This window comes from Desmodus rotundus, chromosome 1 (assembly GCF_022682495.2).
Source record: "Desmodus rotundus isolate HL8 chromosome 1, HLdesRot8A.1, whole genome shotgun sequence".
Lineage (NCBI taxonomy): Eukaryota > Metazoa > Chordata > Mammalia > Chiroptera > Phyllostomidae > Desmodus > Desmodus rotundus.
This window is the reverse complement of record NC_071387.1, coordinates 149766820-149784076: the sequence shown is the minus strand read 5'-3', so window position 1 is coordinate 149784076 and position 17257 is coordinate 149766820. Positions and strand designations below refer to the sequence as shown.

At 37.1% G+C, this 17257-nt stretch overlaps 2 long non-coding RNA genes across 2 annotated transcripts in view; one reads left to right on the top strand and one right to left on the bottom strand.

Annotated features, from left to right (window-relative positions):
* The first annotated feature begins 298 nt into the window (after positions 1 to 298).
* The window catches only part of LOC123480077 (uncharacterized), a 100467-nt gene continuing 83508 nt past the window's right edge, over positions 299 to 17257 (top strand). The window contains exon 1 of the long non-coding RNA XR_006655939.3: positions 299 to 740. This is a non-coding gene — a long non-coding RNA (uncharacterized lncRNA). The remainder of the gene's footprint in view (positions 741 to 17257) is intronic.
* Positions 10821 to 17257, bottom strand: part of LOC123480078 (uncharacterized) — a 34391-nt gene continuing 27954 nt past the window's right edge. Inside the window, exons 4-5 of the long non-coding RNA XR_006655941.3 lie at positions 11865 to 11995; positions 10821 to 11083 (exon numbers count right to left, since the gene is read on the bottom strand). This is a non-coding gene — a long non-coding RNA (uncharacterized lncRNA). The remainder of the gene's footprint in view (positions 11084 to 11864; positions 11996 to 17257) is intronic.

The window sequence follows — 17257 nt, the reverse complement described above, 5'->3', positions numbered from 1 at the left end:
TACATTTACAACTAGAATAATATATTACGTATGTGATAAAATTGTTCATATAGTTGTTTTGGAAATTTCTTACATACTGCCTTGTGAGGAATCTTCTATTGTAGCTTGAATTGTTTTTAAATAATTAATTGTTATTTACAGTTTCATTAGTGTATGCTTTGCCCCCATTCTGGGTAGATTTCGCAAAACTGTTAGGGTCAGCAATTGAAAAAAAATGTTCTCTATTTACAACAGAACCTTTTGCTTAACTGTTTTTGTTTATTTGTTTGTTTGTTTTTTGGACCAGAAAGACCTGGAGTCTTGTCCGGTTTTGCCTAATTTGTGTGATCAGCGGCAAGCCACTTAACTTCCACAGGCCCTGCCCATCTCTTCTCTGCAAAGGAAGGGCTTGGACCTGATGATTCCTAAGATCGCTCCAGCTTTATAATTTGGATAATAGGATTCGATTTGGCAAATCTCCCAGAAGATGTTCTCTGAGTTTGAGAAGGCTGTCCTAATCTGACCATGGATGTTATGAAGTTGGAAAAAAACTCTTTCAGAAAACTCCCCAAAGACAAAAGCGTACTCTGGCTCTAGAGGCCTGCTTCCCTGAACCGTCTTCTGCTGCACGGCTCACATGTGAGGTGTGAGTCGGGGTGACACCACTGTGGACTGCCGCACCCGCAGCCCCATGGCTGCAGGGGGATGACTACATGCGAGGTTGTGAAACTGTCTGCAGTGGCGTTATTCATAAAGAGAACGTAAGTTGAGAACTGAGTTCAATAAATTTCATCCCAATATGCCAACAATGGCCCCCTCACTTCCTTGGTTATATTATGTTAAAAAATTTTAATTTCCTTTTCTAAGCCTTTGTGTATGAGATGAGCTGATTATTTTCAGTGTTTCCTTTACTCAGGCAGGTAGATTTAGGACATGACTAATAAATGCTAATCTACAGAACAGATTTGATTGAGGAAATCTCCCATTAGTTCCACATATAATCTTTACTCTGTTAGCTTTCCCAGGGCAAAAATTGTACAAAGAAAACAAAGCTCTTGAAATATAATACATACCAGTTAAAAAAAGAGAGAGAGAGCGAAACCTCTGAAAACCTAAAGACAAAAACTGGCCTAACAATGCGAACTAGAATTTGAATAAGATCCCACCACACCTAGGCAGCCACCCATATCCAGTCTGCATCCTGGAAGGACTTGAAGAGAAGAGAGACCGTGAAAAGAGTTAGTCATGGATTTTTAATTTGTAAGCACATTGATCCAGGGAAGACTTACAGCAAATTTTATTCCAGTGCCTTTTATTGTTTGTTTGTTTTAATCATATAAGCTGTCAGCAACAGTGTTTGACTGCTTCTTGAGCTATTCTGAAATGCTAGGAATATCCTTGTTTAACCCGTTTTCAATAAGTATATCTCTATGCCACCCTCACCATCATTTTATTTGCTTTCAGGACCAGAGATCTTTATTCACATTATATTTACAGATGTATTATAATGTTAAGGGGCTGAGGGGGATGGGCAATAATTTTACAGGAAATAACAAATCAAAAATCTTATTATTTCTGTCCTAAGCAAGGAACATAAATTATAGTTCAGCCACAGTGGCCTCTTTCCCATGGGGTTATTGTTATATCACTGGTGACAACATATTTGACATTTTGTGTAAACAGTGCTTTATATTTGTCACATACAAAATGTGAATGTCAGGTAAGCATTGGCATCTAATATGTAAGCAGATGTAGACGCTGAGGTTAACTACTAGGGGAGATTTCCTATGACAAATGGATAAATGTGCATTTTGTGAAAATGATCGTCTGTACCACTGTAAGTAGATAGTGCTGTTGTTAGTAAGAGGAATGTACAATAAGTGCCAGTTGTTTTTATTTTATGCCTCAGTTTTTGTGAAACTAAACTACCATTTCTCAGCCATAAGGACTGTCTTTGCCTTGGTCCTGAACCCCTTCTCATCAGGATTAAGCATAACCCTGAATCCCACAGACTCTCAATAATAAGTATTAATTAAATAGAAAAGGGCCATCATTAGAAAAGGACTGGTAGATAGACTGGCAGCAAGAGTGCTAGTGATATTTTAAAGTTACTTGGAATTCAGTGAAATTATATTGTTTGGCAGAGATTCTTTAATAATGTGACTTTGAGCTTAGGACTACAGCATCCAAGCTTCTCTGCTATAGAACTTTTTGGAAATTATACTCAATTTGGAAGAATGTGCTATTAAAATATTTACCCATTAAAGGAAATTTTCACTTCCCAATGTATTTTCTCTTTAGTAATTAAGAGTTGGTCACATATATGAGTTGGATCTAAGAAGTTTTGTGGTTAAGCAAGTTTATTATTAATATTGTGCAAACAGTGGAATTACATTTATATAGTTAAAGACAAGAACTACATTTTACCAACAGGTTAGATTCCGCTGCAGTGCCAACAGATTAAAGATAGTTCCAAACCGCCATCAACTTCCTACTTTTGGAGAAAAGAAAGGAATGCAGTTTTAAGCCTCTGTCTCTTTAAAACAAAATACAAGGTGGCAAACTGCGTGGCACTTTTGATTATATGTTGAAACTGCACTAAGTCCCTGAAACCCAAGACAATATTGCACTCTGGTCCTTTGTGCAGAGCGCTCACATGAGCGCTCACAGGAACCAATCCAGAAGCAAATTGCTACTGATAGTAACTGACAGCATGAATTACCACACTCTCAAGGACTCTGCCAGCATCAACCCCTATGATCTCACTTTTGCTCATATGGCAAGCTGAATTTGTGCACATCCTAGAACCAGCCTCCCAAGTTCATGGAAAAGCAAAGTCTCTCAGCAGTTGTTTGAAAATAGCCAGCGCTTTTGAAATAAATCACCGTGGCATATTGTCAGTTCACTCTTATAAAATTGAGGAAGGTTTTTTTTTTTTGTGTGGAGTTTCTGACCCTAATCATGTACAGTCCCCTAGAAAAACGAAAAACTAACCCATCTGTTTATTTGTCATATGAAAACCAGACAAGTCAATGAACGTGGAGGGCAACATCAATTTCTCTTTGGCAGGCTTACCCGCCTCCGGGTCTGCCACTTATTATGGTCCTTTGCCATGTTGATTCATAACAACTTTCAGAAATCCTCCTCTAATTTGGAATAATGAAAAATATTGAAAGAATACTTTCTTCATTAGAAAAGCTCAACTGAACTAAAGTGTATATGATGGGAAGTGCTCTAAAAGTGAACTTATATTTTTGTAACTAACACAACCCAAGATTACTAAAATATAATTCAAATATGAGAAGCATTTGTCTCAAATATACATGCCTGGAAAGAAAAGCAGGAACTAGAAACATTCTTCCAAAGGATGAAATCACAGACCCAATATCCATAACTCAAGCTGAGTCTTGCTATTACTTCTCTTATTTCAGACCATTACAAAACTCACCTTAATAGTACCAAAATTATAGGGGGGGAATCCTGTATGGTTTAATGTTTTTTCCCATCATTAGCAATATAATATACTGTTTCTGGGAAAACACAGGCCTTCTGAGGTCTTGAACTTTATTCTTGGCAGGTAGGAAGCCTTCCAGGTCATATTTAAAGGCACATTTATTTTTGATTCTTAAGTCTACATATGTTTTCTGTTAATAAGTTGGATTCTTAAACAAGATTGTTATTCATTCTATTTGTTTACCTTAGAAAGTACTCAGTTCTTCTGAAACAATGGTCCCTTTGAAAATGGGAGTTATTAAAATGGAGGGAAAATAGCCTTTCTTTCTCTAGTCCATGTTTTTGCTTTCTCTGGAAGGATTGATAGAATTCAGCCCTTGCAGGATATTTCCTCTGAGTTACTACTGCTTTAATGAGAGAGGAAAAATGGGGAACCTTTTTTGTTAGGGTGAGCATGGGCTAGCTGAGGGTACCCTGAAGGGAGGGTTTTAGTTTGGATAGGCCTTCCTGGTGGGGGAAGTCAGAGGTGGAAGATAGACATCCCCAGCTTGGTCACATGAGGTAATACAACAAGGTAACTGACACACAGGGGAATGAACACTTAGTTTCAACATGGCTATTTCACAGGCCTTTCCTGCTCAACAGATTCAAAACACAGCCATTCACCTCTTGCTCCTTCTCCTGAATTCCTGATCTCAATGAAAGTTCCTTCCACTATCCACCCCACTAAGAAGGCAGAGAAACCTGGGGTTTCCTCTCGACTCCTTTCTGTCCCTTGTGCACCACAGCCAACCTATCACCAAATCCTTTCAATTCTAACTCATTCATCTCTCTCAAATGCTCTTCCATGTTCTGCATTTCCGTAGTAAGAGGACATGTCATCTCCTTTGCAAATGTCTCCTGACTGCCCCAGTCTTGTTCATGCCAATCTGATCTCTATACTTCCTAAAAGATGCATTTAATCATTGCATTCTTTTGCTTAAAAGTATCCTCATTGCTTTCAAGAAAAAAAAATCTAGATGCTCTTGAATGGCATATTTACCTCTCAATCAGCACTATTGCTTCCCACCCTTGCTTCATTATAGTTTTTATCTTGAATGCCTTCTCCTCCTCCTCCTTTCCTTTCTTGGATACTACTCGTCTTTCACACTTTGATCCAGCTCATTGCAGGTGAATGAATGCAGGGAGTAGTCAAAGAAGGTGCAGAGAAGGTGGAGTTGAACTAACTAACTCCTGAGGGAGATGTAAGGTAGACAAGGATATCTGAGACAGAAGGAATAAGTTTAGAGACCTGTAAGTAGTATAGAACTGCTAGAGAATGAAAGGTGAGATACAGAATTCTGTGTCATCAGCCATGTTCAGAATTATAACACCTTTGTTACAGTCTGTGAGCAGCTTGTCTCAAAGGGTTGGAAAGGCTTCCCGCTGTTTTTCTTGAGGCTTTAGGTAGAGTTAAGAATGAAGTGTCTAAACAGGATTACACAAAATAATAGTCTTATGCGCTTACATTTAACAAATTAGCCCTTTTGAAAAAAATTCCAGTGCAGCTTGATTTTATTTGTGAGAAATTATATGTGTTACATGTGTGTGTGTATGAATGAGTATTGTTCATAGTAGACTAGAAGAGGTGCAGTCTCACAGTTTAAAGTTGTGACTCGCCTTCCATAAATATTGTTGCGTATCTATGGAGCTATGTAGAGCCTCCTTGGGAGGTAATATCAAAAGTTTAACATTGAAAATACGAGCTGGCCCTTCACAACTCTAAATCCCTTATTTTCTTTTAACTTGTCCTGTCTGTAAAATGCTGTGGTTGGAAAGTCATGCACTTTCTCAGCTTATTTGCAACACCCCCCACCCCTCTGCCTTTAACTGCTTAGAAGAGGGCACCAAAAAAAAAGTTATAATGAGAAAAGGGAAAATTTGAAAAACCAGAAAAAGAGAGACTCAAAGAATATGTTTAGAAAAAATAGTTTAAATAAGGTAAAGAATATTTTAGAAAAAAACATATTTACAATTTCAGGTAAAATAGGTTACCACCTGAATGGAAATATTTAATTACTGTAGTTGAGGAAAATCTTGAAAGTGTAATTTCTTCACGCAAATAGTGGATGCAGGAAAAGGTAAACCCCACTTGGATTAACCTAGTGAGCAAACAGACCTCTTTGACCTTGCCGGGAGATTCAGCTGTCTTATCCTCCAGAGTACTGGAAAAGTCCAAACTGCATCTGGAACCAGGGTGCCAAATAAAATGATCCGTTTATTTAATTGTTTTATATGCTAATGTATGTCTATGTATGAAGTTACGACTGAGTGCTCTGCTTTTCTTTTTCTTTTTACACCCTATTGGAGTTGTTTTCTCTTCTTGCCATCAGATAAGAAGGCATTGGTACCTTTGAAAATATTCACAACAGCAAACATACATTTATAAAGTGATCAAGCCATTATTTTTTCAGGCCCTGATAGAATCTCTTAGAAATCTTCATTTGGGCCAAAATTTTCCAGATTACTTTTAGTCCCTGATGCAATATTGTTAGGAAAGTACACAATTTATATATCAAGATTACACTTCTTCCTCTGGAGTCAGTACAAAATTTTCCTTCCTGGTGTGGCCAAATCCTGATGAGTTTCCAGTTTCTGTGCAATCAAGGCCTGCCTTTGTCCTTTGTCCCCTTCACTGCTTCCTTTCTGGATCTGCTGCCACCTTCTGAAATGGACTTGCGACATAGGGCATCAGATGATCATCTCCTTTTTGGGGGGGTGGTACTATGACGCCAGAGCCAGTCTGCCTAAGGCCAGCTGGTAGTGTGTGGGTTCTGGACTCCATGCAGGGAAGATATCACAATACAAGTACAGATGATTTTGAGAGTACATTTACTAAAGCTAGGGACAGTGAAACAAGGAAGGGTCTAGGATAGAAGGAGCACCAGGAGAGAGACTAGGTGGGGCTGCTTTGGCTCTCTAGACAAGTTATGGGAAAGAGGTAAGCCAAGGCAGGGCTGTAATCAGCTCACTGCAAAGTCAGAGAAAAGGGGCCTTGAAGACAGGTTCAGGGGGTTAGCCCAGAAAGAACTATAGCTGCCCATTGCTCCCCTGGTTGCGAATATCATGGGGATCCTTAGAGTTTAGGAGATGCATGCTTGTATCTCCTAAAGGAGGAGGAAGAGGAAAGAAAAGGCAAAACCCAGCTCCAAGGAGAGAGAATGTGCCCGTATGGCCTTAAGCTGCCACAGTGAAGTCCCCAAGGAGGTTAGCAAGACTTGCAAGGCACTATTTGCTGTTTTTTTCTCATTTTTCTCTATCACATAACTGACCTAGGCCTTTGTTTCTCAGGTGCAGACAGATGGAACATCACTGGTGATACAGTGGTAGGAGCTGATTTAGGAAGAACACAAATTCTTGCTCCTTTGCTTTTATTTTTATTTTTCTCGATCTTTGATTTTATTAATTTAATATTTCTTAATATTTTATTTTTCTCAGTATTTTGTCTTTGGTTATATATTAGGGAAACAAGAGATAATATAATTTTATACTTTTAATTGACTATATAAATAATGAAAAAAATGACCAAATTGGTAATATTTAATTTATAGTTTGTTACATAAATATGCAGACATTAAAATAGACAAGTTAGGGGTAACTATAACATTGCTTGGATTAGAAGTGACTGTTTCATCTGTTGTTTTTTAAACAACTGGAGAACCTCAGTAACACCAATTTTCAAAACACATTTTCACTTCTATAAAATGGATGAGGAAGGTAAGATGAACTGTGTTAACTTATTTATATGCATAATATTTTTTAAACAAATTTGTTATTGTATTTTTTCTATTACCATTTAACTCCCTAGTACCACCTATGCCCCCCCCACCCCCCGGAATCACCATGCTATTGTCCATGTCCATGAGTCCTTTTTGCTCAATCCTTCCATCCCTCGCCCCCACCCCCTTAGCTGTCATCCTATTCTCTATGAGTCTGTCTCTATTTTGCTTATTACTTCAGTTTGTTCATTAGATTTTACATGTGAGTGAAATCATTTGGTATTTGTTTTTCTCTGAGTGGCTTATTTCACTTAGCATAATGTTCTCCAGGCCCATCCATGCTGTCACAAAGGGTAAAATTTTCTTCTTTTTTATGGCCATGTAGTATTCCGTTGTGTAAATGTCCCATAGTTGTTTTATCCACTCACCTACTGATAGACATGGGCTGCTGCCATACCTTGACAATTGTAAATAACAGTGCAATGAACATAGGGGTGCTTATGTCCTTTCAAATTAGTGTTTTGGGTCCCTTCAGATGTATTACCAGATGTGAGATGCAAGGAAGATGTGGGATGGCTGGGTCAAAAGGCAGAGCCATTTTTAGTATTTCCATACTGCTTTCCACAGTGGCTGCACCAATCTACATTCCCACCAACAGTGCAAAAGAGTTCCCTTTTCTCCACATTTTCGAAAGCACTTCTTTGTTGGTTTATTGATGATAGCCATTCTGACAGATGTGAGATAGTATCTCATTGTGGTTTTAATATGCATTTCTCTGATGATTAGTGACATTGACCATCTTTCCGTATGACTATTGGCCATCTGAATGTCCTCTTTGAAGAAGTATCTATGAAGGTCTTTTGCCCATTTTTTGATTGGATCGTTTGTTTTTTTGGTGTGGAGTTTTATAAGTTCTTTGTAAATGTTTGATGTTAACACTTTTTCAGATGTATCAGCAAATATGTTCTCCACTTCCGTGGGTTGTCTTTTTATTTTGTTGATATTTTCCTTCACTGTGCTAAAACTTTTTAGTTTGATGCAGTCCCATTTATTTATTTATTTTGTTTGTTTATTTCCCTTACCTGGGGAGATATATCTGATAAAATATTGCTATCGGCAATGTCTGAGACTTTGCTGCCTATGTTTTCTTCTATAGTTTTTATGGTTTTTGGTTAACATTTGAGTTATTAATCCATTTTGAATTTATTCTTTGTGTGGTGAAAGAAGATGGCCTACTTTCATTTTTCTGCATGTATCTGTCCAATTTCCTCAACACCATGTATTGAATAAACTAGCTCATTGTATGTGCTTGCTTCCTCTGTTGAATATTAATTGTCTATAAAGGTGTGGGTTTATTTCTGGGCTCTCTATTCTGTTTCATTGATCTATGTGTCTGTTTTTATGCCAGTACCATGCCGTTTTGATTACTATGGCCTTATAGTGTAGTTTGACATTAGGTAGCATGATTCCTCCAACTTTGTTGTTCTTTCTCTGAATCACTATCACTATGCAGGGCCTTTTGTGGTTCCATATAAATTTTTGAAATATTTGTTCTAGTTCTGTGAAATACATCATTGGAGTCTTGATAGGAATTGCATTGAATCTATAGATTGCTTTGGGTAGTATGGACATTTTAATGATGTTAATTCTTCCTACCCATGAATACATATGTGCTTCCACTTGTGTCTTCTTTAGTTTCTTTCTTCAGAGTCTTATAATTTTCTGAGTACATGTCTTCTACATCCATGGCTAGGTTTGTTCCTAGGTATTTTTATTCACTTTGAAGAAATTGTGAATGGGATTGTTTTCTTAATTTCCCTTTCTGTTAGTTTGTTATTGGCATATAAAAATGCAACTGACATCTCAATATTAAATTTGTTTCCTGCTACTTTGCTGAATTCATTGATCCGTTCTGGTAGTTCCTTGGTGTAAACTTTGGGGTTCTCTATGTACAATATCATGCATCTGTGAATAAAAATAGTTTTACTTCCTCCTTTCCAATTTTGATGCCTTTTATTTCTTTTTCTTTTCTTGATTGCTGTGGCTAGGACTTCTAGTACTATGTTGAATAAGAGAGGTGAAAGCAGACATCCTTGTCTCTTTCCCAATCTTAAGTGAAACACTTGTAGTTTTTGCCCATTGAGTATGATGCTGGCAGTGGGTTTGTCATGTATGATGTTTTTTATGTTTAGGTATGTTCCTGCTGTTCCCACTTTGCTGAGAGTTTTTATCATAAATAGGTGATGGATTTTATCAAATGCTTTTTCTGTATCTATTGATACAATCACATGGTTTTTATCCTTCATTTTGTTTATGTGGTGAATCACATTTATTGATTTGCAAATGTTGTACCGACCTTGAATTCCTGGAATAAATCCCACTTGATTATGGTTTTTGATCTTTTTGATGCATTGCTGTATTCAGTTTGCTGATATTTTGAGGATTTTAGCATTTATGTTCATCATATGCATAACATTTAAATAAATTTCTCATAATCTGAAAAAAATGGCTTTTATATTTAGTATCCATCTTTAACTTCCTTGGTGATGTTCTTTATATCCTTGATAAAACTTTGTGAATTTCTCTTTTCTTTTCCTGAGGTGTACTTCTTTGTTTTATGTCCTGGCAAGCAGCCCTCCTGGTTACAAATTCCCTCCACAACTTCTAGAGTCTTTTAATTAGCCTCTTAGCAGTATGTTTGGCAGTATTGAGAAGCCATTTTGTGATTTGAACTAGAGACTCTTGGCCACTCTTCACTTGAACTTGGGAGTAGGATCTAGAGCCAGATGTGGCCTTCACCTGAGGAAGCCTCCTTTGCATTGGTGTAGGGAAGGGAGAAAAGCAGTATTCTCCTTCTGCACAGGTTCCATCTATCATTTTGGATTTAATTACAGGTGGGTCTAGAGAAAGACCTTTAATCATGGAGTCTGCTTTGGTAAAGGATGGATTGATTTTAAATCAAGGTGAGACAAAGTTTTGAACCCATTCAAATAATAATGTTATCTGTCGTATTTGGGCCATATAAATATCAGACATAATGTGTGATATACAAAGGCTGATAGAGGATTCAGTGTAATATAGTATTAATTCATTTATCTATGCAGTTAATATTTACTGAGTAGATTATTCTTTAAGGTAGGTGCTGTGATAGTTGCTGGTAGATGCTGATAGTCAAAAACAAATACTACATAGTCTCTGCTTTAATACAGTCTATTTCAAAATGTGATGCTTCTAGGTTTATAATATTAATAAAAGCAAGAAAATACTTTTTATTTTTATTTTTTTAAGATTATATTTATTTATTTTTAGATAGTGGAGAAAGAGAGGGAGAGAAATATCAGTGTATGCTTGCCTCTCGTGTGCCCTGTACTGGGGACCTGCAGCACAACCCAGGCATGCGCCCTGACTGGGACTCAAACTGGCTACCCTTTGGTTCGCAGGCCAGCACTCAGTACTCTGAGCCACACCAGCCTGGGTGAGAATACTTATTTTTATAATATTTCCTGGTTTTGCTTTGATGAAACAAAAATCATATATAAGCAGATGATTAACTAATTACCATTTTCTGCCTATTTTAATAGAACAAAATTATTTATTTTTAGTAATTAATTTAAATAATTGAAAAATTAAAATAGTTTTGAAAAGAGTATTTTGTATGTAGTAGACAATATGTATACATTTCTATTTTCTATTTGGCATATAAAAATGCAACTGATATCTCAATATTAAATTTGTTTCCTGCTACTTTGCTGAATTCATTGATCAGTTCCAGTAGTTTCTTGGTGTAAACTTTGGGGTTCTCTATGTACAATATCATGCATCTGCGAATAAAAATAGTTTTACTTCCTCCTTTCCAATTTCGATGCCTTTTATTCTTTTTCTTTTCTTGATTGCTGTGGAATAGAAATAGAAAAAAGAATCTCAAGAAAAATAGAACTCTTAAAAGCTATTTGGAATTTATTTCAGAAACACTGATAATTTTAGGTCTATTATCAATAATTTAGTTAAACAGTACTTTTTATTTCTTTATTATCTTTGTTTTTTTCTATCCTTTCATTTTTCTTTCAGAAGAAAGAGCTCCTGGCCTTCTGTTTGAAAACCTGGTTTAAATCTAGGCTTTATTTCTCGTGGTTGCGTAACCTTGGCAAGTCACATTTACCCTATCTTGGCCTAGTTTCTTCATCTGTAAAATGATAGGATTATATTGAATAATAGTCAAGGTCCTTTCCAATTTTAACATTCTCTGGTTCTTTAATCTTCTGGATTTGAGGGTAGTATGAAGACACATGGACATGAACATATGTTGAGATACGCTATTAAAAATAAAAACAACCCAGAAATTTTGGATTTAGTTGGTGTTATAAATGAGTTCTGGTTTGCTTATACCACAACACAACTTCTATAATCTGCTAGATATGTACTTTACCCATTCATATTTTCCAAAGAAAATGCAAATGTCTGGGTAAGCCATGCATTTGGAATGAATGTAATATTTAATCACAGAAATGTAGAGCTACCCCAAACTAGAGATACCAATATTGGTCTTTGCAAGAGCAGCTATGGCTCAGATACTGTTGATCTCAGATTACCTCCCAAATCGCAGCGGAGCACAGCACTGGCCTGCAGGCATGCTGTTCACTCAAGGCCGGGTATCCCAGCTCACCTCTGACATACCTTCAGTCTTTCCTGATTTCTTCCTAAATTGGAAGCACTCTCTCCCTTCTTTATGCTCCAATTCACTTGTGTTCAGTCTTGCATTAAAATTAACTGTGCACAGTCCTCTCTTTCAGTGGCTCCTAAGCTCTCTGAAATAAACAAAACGGATCTGTGTTATTTATCTTTGTATTTTCTACGGTGCCTTGCACAAAGTAGTCACCCTGTCATTTTTGTTGAAGTGAATGCAAAGGTCAACTCAGTAGCTGAGACCAGTGAAGTTGAAAACAACTAAAACTCAGAATCACAGAAATGGAGATCACATGGAGGGTTATCAGTGTAGAGGTGGCGGGGGGGGATGGGAGAAGAGGTAAAGGGAATAAGATGCAGAAATGGTAGGTATAAAATATACAGGGGGAGGTTAAGAATAGTATAGGAAATGTAGAAGCCAAAGAACTTATTTCTATGACCCATGGACCTGAACCAAGGTGAGGGAATGCTGGTGGGAGGGGGAGTGCAGGGCAGAGGGGAATAAAGGGGGGAAAATGGGACAACTGTAATAGCATAATCAATAAAATATATTTAAAAAGAAGAAAACAACTACAAAAGCATTGTGTTTTATCTCCCTAAATTCCAGTGCAGGGTTAGAGCTTAATAGCGGTATTAAAATCTGAGCTTGATGGCTTCCAATGAAGAGTCGGATGACGTTCACCTTTGGTTAGCCCCATCAGTGACCCACTCCCCACCGGGGCTGCTTACATTCTCTCACAGAGCCTGGCCGTGGTTTATACTATTTCATCACATGGTTCATTGCTGTTGTCTACGTAGGCCTAAGACTTCATATTGCACAAAAAAGTGCTAGCCTGAATAAAGAATAAGACACTAAACATTCATCCGAAACAGAAAGATTTAGTAGTAGTATGTATATACTGCTCTCTGACCTTTTTGCAAATCTCGTTCTCAGTTAAAATCACTTTTATCTTTTTCAATGGTTTTGTCTATAAATATAATAATACACTTATGCTGCTATTTCTTAATTAATCAATTTTATTATTGATGATTTTTCTGTTCCAAATATTGTGGATTTGATTTATTGAAACACTACTCAACTTTTCTTCCATTCTTTCTCTCAGTGTTTGGTATTATATCATTAGATTTAGGTTTTTAATTGTAACTTTTCAATGTCTGCAGTAACAGTGTGTTTATTTCTTGTTGCTTCAACTTGAGATGTATCTCTTCAATCAGTACTATGTAAGATTGTGACAATATTCCATAGCCCTTTCAATGTGATGACTTGTATAGTTCTACATTTTTTAATTTTTTTCTTTCAAATAATTTATGTTCCTCAGTTTTCTTTGCTCTCTTTCTGAAACCCCAATTAGTTGAACTTTTGTGGATTGGTCCTTTGTGATTCTTCTCTCTTATCTGTTTCATCTTTTTATTTTCCTGTTCTATGTTTTGATATATTTTTAAAAGTTTCACTGCCCCTTTATGAATTTTTCATTTTTGCACTTAAAAAATTTGTTAGTTACTGTGACTTATCACATTTTTATAGATTCCTATTATTCTTTTTAATGTTACAGCATCATTAAAAAATTTACAAGGAGTCTAATTAGAATTTTAACTGATTAAAAAAAATTATTTATACTCACTCAGGGACATGCGTATTGATTTTAGAGGGAGGGAGATAATCATCAATTGGTTGCCTCTCATATGCGCTCTGACCTGGGACCAAACCTGCAACCCAGGCATGTGCCCTGACCAAGAATTGAACCCACAACCCTTCAGTTTATGGGACAATGCTCCAACCAACTGAGCCACACCTGCCAGGGCTAATTAGAATTAAAAAAATAAAAAAGATTTTTCTCGTCCCTTGCATTTCCACTATAGTCTCCTGGGTCTAGGGCTCTGACTTTACCTTGACGTTTTTCTTTAAAGTTGTCAGTCTTCCTCATTTGTCTGGTAGTTCTTGCTTATCGGTTTCTACTTTAGGCTAAATGTTAGGTTGATTATCCTAGGTTTCCTTGGCTGCTCTATAGGTCAGTTTCTCTTCCCAGGATGCTTCCCTGAAGGCTCTTTATATGTAGGTAGGGCTTATTATCTGCAGGATTTGCATAAGGGTGAGTAGGTGAGGGACTGAGAAAACAGGGCTCACCCTAGCAGCCTGTACTTCAAGAAGCTCACTCAGCTCCTCTATGTGTCTGTGCTGTTTTTATGTTGTAGGAGTGAACACTGGGTCCTGGGGTGTGCTGTACATGTGTATGTAGGGCCACCTAGTGCAGCTATGTTATTGAAGGACTTTCAATGACCCCCCCACCCTATTTTTACTTTCTCCCACTACACCTCCGCTCTGTGAGCTGGGAGCTCCTCCAAAATCCCATTGGAAATTACGCTCTGCCTTTCATTGTGGCCCTTTCTGCTGTTCTGTGCTGTTGCCTCCTGTGCCCCATTTCACTTATCCAAAGGATTGTTTTCTTTCTGTTCCTAGGAATTTGTGGATTCATCTTTCTTATTCTCTTTTTTGTCAACACTTCACTCCTTTTAGAATTTATTTACAGTCTTTTTCCTTGTCTCAGGAAGAAGGTGGGACCACCTGAGTTGTGAGCCCACCATCTCGAACTAGAACTCTTTTCCCATACTCTTGCTGTGGGTGCTAGTTCCCAGTTTGCTGAGTACTTTAGTAAACTCAGAAGGGCATTATTCTAAGAGGAATGCCATATACAAGATTGTGAGAAATTATAACTTCTGTATCTCAGCAGAAGCAGGATAACTGTCATGCCTGAGGCACTTGAGCTGTATGACCCAAAGCAGCAGGACATAGGGTTGCTTGTGTACCAGGCACTGTTCCGAGTACTTTATATGCTTGTATCTTAACTCATTCAATTCTTATAATAACAGTATAAGGAAAATACTGTAATTGTCCCCATTTTACAGATGTAGAAACTGAGGCAAAGAAAGATTAAGTAACTCACCCAAGGTGATGCAATTAATGAGTAAAAATACCAAGAGTCAAGTTTGTCTCCAGAGACTGAGTGCTTAACCTTTATGTGGTATTGTCTCCACACTATTAAAAAAATAAGCCATGAGGATATAGTAAAGGTGACGTATCAAGTAATATCTGATGAAATATTTTCTTTAAAACATAGTGACTTTGTCAAGGGAAGATTCAAACAGTAAATATAATTTTATGGTGGTGCAGAGGGCTGAATTATAAAATTCTGACTACACAATTAAAAATACTCCCAATGGGAAGAAAATGGGGAGCAGTTAGAGTACCCGGCCTATTTGCACTATGAGCTATCTGATAAGGCTGAACGATAGCTGTGTGAACTGGGGAAGGGATAACATGTAACTAAGGAGAATCCAAAGGAGTGGGACAAGAATTTCAAGGGAGTTAAAGCCAAGGATTAGCTGAGGTTCGCAAAAACCACTAGAAACAGCAGCAGCAATTTTTAGGGCTATTTTCAGGAAAATAGATAGATGAAAATTATAGGTCTGTTGCTTGAGAATGAGAGTATCATGTTAAAAGCAAACATTGCACTTCCGCTTTTCTTCTGTCTATACCGAGAAGAACAATCTTTAAGCTGGCAACATCAAGTGATCATTGCATTAAGAGGTCATTGGCATCCACAGTAAGAGAAGCTTAACCATAACTTAGATCTATTTTAGATAAATTCCAATCCCCAGACCCAGACAAATTACATTTTAGGCAATAAACAAACTCAATGATATTATAGCACTATCATATTTTAGAAATTTTGGAGAATGAGAATAATTTAAAAGAAGGGAGAAAGTTACATATGACCTCAGTTTTCAAAATGAGGGATGTGATAGGATATATTATGTGTTTAAAATATTTGCTACTTTTTTTTCTGTGGGCACTTTTCAGTGGAGTCCTTTGTACAGGAAGATTATATTTTCGTTGTCCCGCTACAGCGTCAGACTTGACTGTATGGCTTGCTGTAGCCAGTGCAGTGACATTGGTCACTTCCAAGTTGAATCTTTAAGGAACACTGTGTTTCTGCTGTCACTGTTAAAAATATATTACCAGTTACTTGAATGACAGCATAGAGTTTATATTTCTTTCTTTTTATTTTATTATTTCTTTATTTATTTTTATTTGTTGATATTACAAGTTTAATAGATACATGGAGGGAACATGAGTACTTTAAAGGATATAAAAACGAAGGTTCTTTTATATCATAGGCATATTCTGAGATCATATATTTTAGAGCTCTAAGAGCCCAAGGTTTTAGCTGATATTTTACAGATAAAAATTAATGTGGGAATGGTAACGCCATACAGCTAGTTGGAGGCAGTCAAGGCTGGAACTAAAGTGTTTTGTGTTTTGAAAGTCTTCGTTTTCTTCCCCCTCTGCATTGAAAAAGAAGGTATACTTTTCCAGTTCACATAACATAGGACCCATTACATAAGACACTCTCTGGAAAAGATATTCAATATCTTGAAATTGAAAATTATATAATCTGTTACAAAGATAATGTAACAAGTGTGATACAAGTTATAACTTAAAGTTGTATAACTTTAAATAAATGGTAACTTGAAGTTGTATTTTTAAACACCAGATGTATTGGGTGAAGGAGACCTGTTGATGGAATTTAAGTGAAACCAGATAGTAAGGATTGGTCCAAACCTCAATAAATTCATGTGCTGGTGCCTCCATAAAAGTAAAGGTGCTCCAAAGCTATATTAATAGATGTTTGGCATCCATATTAATAAAGATTATTATATATTAGCTTGGGTACTATGCTTTAACAGAAATATTGATAAAACCCAAGAGTCCGGGGTCAGTTTATTGGATGGAGTTGAGCGGGCTGAAAGAGGAGGAAAAAGTAGTACCACCAAATACCGAAGGGAGGGAGCAGGGTGACATGTATATATCAGGGTCTGCCTGACTGCTATAAGACCCTTGACCAGGTGGCTGCTCTCCAACCAGCCTGGCTCCCTGATGATAGATACTAAGTTACAAATACATAGACCAGACATACCGAATAAATGCACATTATGAAAGTGCTTTCTAATCCTGAATGATCTCGGGATCATTTGGGAAGCCTTAAAAATATACAGATACTGAACCTCACCTCAGACCTATAGAACCATAATTTCTGGCTGTGGGACCTGGGAATTTGTGTTTTCATAAAACTCAGTTGATTCTAATGGTCTAATGATTCTAGTTATTTGTGAACCACTGTATCTTGTGGTGGGTCCTCCAGAGTTAAGAGTTAGATTAGAGAACATTGGTGTATCAGCGAGGAAGGCAAGGTCAGGGCAGTGATCCCCAGATCTGGGTCTTTATGGACCAGTACATCTTAAAGAAACAGGGCTCGTCAACCTACAATGGCTAACTTCCTAGTATAACAAACTGATCAACCAGGCACACTACCTATTATCCTTAG